The sequence below is a fragment of the Podarcis bocagei genome (assembly GCF_964188305.1).
Source record: "Podarcis bocagei genome assembly, chromosome: 9".
In the NCBI taxonomy this organism is placed as follows: domain Eukaryota; kingdom Metazoa; phylum Chordata; class Lepidosauria; order Squamata; family Lacertidae; genus Podarcis; species Podarcis bocagei.
In genome coordinates, this window is record NC_138134.1 from 16,100,212 (window position 1) to 16,106,211 (window position 6,000).

Here is a 6,000-nt window from a genome sequence, read left to right on the forward strand (position 1 = left end):
AAAATACGGTTAAAATATGTTAAGATAATCATATGACAGAAAATAGAGAAAGATGGAAAGGATTTGCTGAAATAATTAATAGAGGATTCCAAGATGGCCACCGATCTGTGAGGCAGGGTGAGGCAGCTGCTCTCACCATTTTATAGTTTTATGGTCCTTTTATTGTTTTACTTTATTGTTTTACTGCCCTATTTTATCATTTCATGGCTTTACCTCCTTGTTATCTCGGACGCCTTCCCACTGAGCTAGGAGGGCGACACGGCCAGAAAGGCGCCGCTGACGCCGCCGCGGCCTCCAACACCACGGCAAAGGAGCTCAGCAAATTGGTCTCAATTACCTGCCTACCTTGGAAGCAGTCCCGCGGAGAACCCTCCTGCAACACCCGACGGAGCTAATGAACTGAGGTGAGATTTTTACCAACTTGACCTTCACAAGATAAATAATGGTGACGACCAGGAGTGGCCGCAGAACATCAGGCTTTTATCGGAAATAATTAATAGAAATGAAATACAAAAAGGGAGGTGAGAGGAGGTCGATGAAACAAGGGAATGAAAGAGAGGATATTGAGATGGTATGATGTGCGTTTTTTGAACTGTTTTTGCTTTCGTTTTGTTTAATGTGTTAATGTTGTGTTGTGTATTTTTTATATATTGTACTGTATTGTTTTTTCTTTTGCTTTTTCTTCTTTTTTCTTTTCTTTTCTCCTTTTTGTAAGGCTTAAAAGTAATATATATATATATATATATATATATATATATATATATATATATATATATATATATATATATTTGCTTTCGTAGATTTTCACGGGTACAGGAATGCAGGCATATATATATATATATATATATATATATATATATATATATATATATATATATATATATATATATATTTAAAGGTACCGCTCCGGTTGGAAGGTAAATGATGTTTCCGTGCGCTGCTCTGGTTCGCCAGAAGCGGCATAGTCATGCTGGCCACATGACCCGGAAGCTGTACACTGGCTCCCTCGGCCAATAAAGCGAGATGAGCACCACAACCCCAGAATCGGTCACGGCTGGACCTAATGGTCAGGGGTCCCTTTACCTTTACCCTTTTGCATGTGTGTGATTTTTCTGTTCCGCATCATATACACAAAGTTTGCTCATAATCTGAACATAAGTTGGTAGGCAGTGTCCTTTCTGTTCACCGTTTTAACTCATGACTTCACTTTTTTTGTGGATGGAAGCAAACAGGAGACTCCAGAAGTTAACTTTCAGGATCAGTGTGTGCCGGTGGTACCGCTGGTGTCTGCTCCTTGGCAAGGATCATCCCTGCTTCCTATGAAACTGTACACAAGTTGCCTGCTGTGGTTTTTCTGATGTTCTGATGTTGATGCTGCTAACTCTGCAGTTACATCTGTTCCTTAAAGGGCAGCAAGCACCACCAACTGTTTGCTATCTGCAGTGCTCTCATGACCCAGCTGCCATTGCAGAGTTTGCGTGGAAGAGGAAAGTTGTGTTAACCAGAACTGAAAATTGCATTTGAAATAGTCGTGTAAAGGGATTAGAGTGGAATGAAAATATCCCAAGGAGTCGTTGGCAGGGAGGAGAAATTTCTCTGACACTTTCAAGAGTTCTATGCTCCTTAATTTACTTATTTTTAAGAGGGTTTTTCAGAAGGTTGGCGATTCGAATCCCCGCGATGGGGTTGAGCTCCCCTTCCTCTGTCCCAGCTCCTGCCAACCTAGCAGTTCGAAAGCATGTCAGTGCAAGTAGATAACAAGGTACCACTGTGGCAGGAAGGTAAACAGCGTTTCTGTGCGCTCTGGTTCCTGTCACGGTCATGACCTGGCCACATGACCCAGAAAGCTGTCTGTGGACAAACACTGGCTCCCTTGGCCTGAAAGTGAGATGGGTGCTGCACCTCATAGTCATCTTTGATTGGACTTAACCATCCAGGAGTCTTTTACCTTTACCTTTTACATGGGGAGTCCAAACAAAAAAGTTTCTCTCTCTTGCTACAGCATTCTGAACCTCCCTCAGAGGGGGCACCCAGAGAATGGCCTCAGATGAAGACCAAAGAATCCAGGTAGGCTTATATGTGGAGTGGAACTCTGAACGATATTGGAATCCTGATCTGTGAAGGGCTTTATTGGCAAAACCTATTTGGTGTTTCACAACTTTCTGACTAGTTGCAGGACCTTAGCCAGACCTTGCAGAGTAAACGAGGAATCCACGGAAGCAATTGGCGACTTGGCTGCAGACAGGATAGACGAAGCACGAACCAGGAACTTGTAGTTAGGTGTTTATTATATACAGTGGACTAGTTACAGGAACAGAACACAGATCTTTAGCTAGCTCTCTCTGACACGGCTCACAGCTCCTACACTGACACACAGAATTCTGAACTAACACATTCCAGTTAGTAGGCCATTATTATCACTCCTTTGAGAGAGCTTGACCAAACAGGGAGCTGTCTCCATGTCTCTGTTATCACCAGGCAGACTTACTCCTTCGCATGACCTTCTGGCTGTCTGCCAAACCGTAATTGACTCTGTGTGAGTAGCTGCATGTACACAGTTTCCCAACAGGCTTTATATGTTAGAATTGGGAGGGGTGATTCTTGGTTTGTTGTTATGTTTACTTTGTATATTTGTGACTTTTATATTGTGATTTAATGTTGTGACCTGCCCTGAGATCTGCAGATGAGAGGTGGTATACAAATAAATACTACTACTACTATTTAACATGTAGTTGTCCCATATGGAGATTGAACCTGCAACCTTGGCGTTATCAGCACCACACTCTAACCAAGAGAGCTACTGGCTTTCTTTCATTGCTGGCTTTTATTCATTACTGGCTTTTATTCATTTTTGTTATATACAGTGGTGCCCCGCAAGACGAATGCCTCGCAAGACGGAAAACCCGCTAGACGAAAGGGTTTTCCGTTTTTGAGCTGCTTCGCAAGACGATTTTCCCTATGGGCTTGCTTTGCAAGACGAAAACGTCTTGCAAGTGTTCCGATTTTTCCCCGCTCCCCCCTTTTCTAAGCCGCTAAACCGCTAATAGCCTTTTAGCTGCTAATCCGCTAATCCTTTAATAGCCGCTAAACCTTTAATAGCGCTAATCCGCTAAGCCGCTAATAGGGTTGCTTCGCAAGACGAAAAAACCGCTAGATGAAGAGACTCGCGGAACGGATTAATTTCGTCTTGCGAGGCACCACTGTAAAGGGAAAATAACCAATACATATGTTCTGGGTTGTGTTGTATTGAATCTCTCTCTCTCTCTCTCTCTCTCTCTCTCTCTCTCTCTCTCTCTCACACACACACACACACACACACACACACACACACACACACAGAAGCTCTTGTATCCTAAACATAATATTCAAATGCATATGTGCTTAAAAGAAACATAAAAGCATAATTTAAATACTCTTGCTCGCACAATAGCATGAACACCTCACACAGTTTCCAACTACTTGTCAAACATTGTCAAAAGTAGGTGAGTGGGACATCCACTTGAACTAAGGCTCTTATAAGTCCCAGGAAGCTCTTAAAATAGATGAGAATGCAGGTGAGTGCAAGTCATGGAAAGGAGACGTTTTATTGATGTGAAAAGGTTATATGAATTCTTAAAACACTCCACCTCGGGGGGAAATGACAAAGTGAAACAATACTTTACCAATTCTCCAAGAATCCATTATGTTTTCCTGTCAGATGACATCAGGCTTAACTGTGCTGTCTGAAATCAAAGAATCATGTGTGAGGTTCTTTCAAATGACTCCTGGTGTATAAAGTTGGCCTTGAAAAGTGCCGCTGAAAAGCTCTCACAGTATAAATTGTATCTTGAGCTAGCATATCCACCATTCTGATTTTGTTTTAAGGTCCACCATTGCAAATGAAAATTCAATTGCGAATACAGTTGGTTTTTGTGTGTGTATAGCAATAACACCTGAAGGGAGCAGTGTGAATGGCAGGTAGCGGTGCCAACTTGAATTTTTTTGAGGGAAGGGGACAGGTAAGCCCCCTCCCTCATAATCAATCACATGACATGGCACATACACACACCTTTTGAAAGACAAAGCCCGTTAACTTTGGGCTGCAGCCCCTAAAAATATTTTATTGGGAGTCCAAAGGGACCTTGGCCCCAGAAGGATTGTGGTCTGAGGAGAGTCCTGAGGTCCAGATACAAAGGTTAGAAGGCCGTGTTTGGTCCTGTGACCTAAAGTTCCCTACCCTATTGTATAACAACCACCTCACATGAGATCTGACTCTGTGAAGTGATCTTCTAAGCCAGCATGGCTATGAAATCTGTTTTGAACATTCCACCAAAACGTCATCAACTAAACATGCAGAGGCAATGTAATTTTCTGTGGAGGAGATTAAATAATACTATTACCCTGCTGCCTACAGAGTCTTATAACACAGCCGCCTACAAACCCTTATTAACAATTCACCTGAGACTACTTAAGAACTAGTTACTCAGTTTTTTTCTTTTCTTTTCTTTTTTGCAAATGTGTACTTTTGTTTAACGCCTTATTAGTACAAAATAAGTCTTTTCTATTCTATGATTAGATCATGGATAAGGGTACTGGCCTGTGGTGCATTGCTGAGATCTGGGTGGGTGGAATTCAAGGAGCTGATGTGATCCAGCTGTGCCCAAAGTCATAGAATGGAGGGGTGCCAGATGGTGGGACAGGAGGAACTTGCTGTGATTAATAAGACGTCTATCTCCATCACCAGGAAACCTGTCTGTCTTGGAGCTAGTTACAATGGGCTGCTGGGCCATGGGGACAGTAAACTAGCATTGCTGCTGGTATACCATCCACCTTCAGAGGTGTTCTGAGCTGTGGTTTTCAAGGAAGCCAGAAAAATAGTTCTTGGTGACATCAGCATACATGCTGAGGCTCAGGACTTCATGGCCTCCATATTGACCAAGGGGTCAATGGTTGTCATTGGTGTGACACACAGGGCAGGATACATTCTCGATTTGGACTTTGCTTCAGATGGAGGAAGGGCTGATTTGGAAAGGGGAGGGGTGTATATTACCCCATTGTCATGGTCAGCCCACTTCCTGGTGAAGTTTGGATCTACACCTCTGATTACAACACCGTACCCTCCAACATTTTCATCCCCCAAATCAGGACATCAGGTGGCGTGCACCTTCTGGTCCGGTGCTTTGGCAATCGTCAGCAGGGTCATCTGGACCAAAAAACGGGACATTCTGGGATCCAAATAGAAGCTGGCATTGGCTTCTGTAGTCTAGAATGACTTAGACTGGATGTTTCAAGTCTTGGCAGAAAGACCTATCGAGGTTATTTGGCAGTACGACAAACCTAGAATTAAACATAAATTATTAACAGACAGCAAAAACAGGGGAGGACTTGCACTGCCAGACCTGAAACTTTATTATGAATCGGCTTTCTTAAGTTGGTTAAAGGACTGGGTGATATTGCAAAACTCAGATTTATTAGATCTGGAAGGTTTCAATAATCATTTGGGGTGGCATGCATACCTGGGATATGAGAAAGTTAAAATTCATAGAGCCTTCCTGAATCATGTTCTAAGGAAGCCACTATATAAGGTATGGGGAAAATATTAAGATCTACTGGAACCCAGAACTCCTTGGTGGCTATCCCTTTTGTAGGCGAAAGCAGTGAAACGGAAAAATACGGATACAAACTGGGCTACATATAAAGATATTTTAGAAGAAGAACATAACAAATTGAAAGTGAAAAAATACGAGGAAATAAAACATCACCTGACAGGCTGGCTACAATATTATCAATTAAACAAGGTGTTTAAGATAGATAAGAAAAAAGGTTTTGCAATGGAAGAATCAAAGGTAGATAAAGAATTAATACAAAATGAAATCCAATAGATTTCTAAATGTCTTGGGGCTCTCTACTCCAGTAGATAGTGCAGGCAACCTGGCATTCTATGGTAATGTATAAACAGTACCTGTATAAACAGGAGTGATATGAACTCAAGAGAGGGGACAGTTGTCCATGCACCCTAGC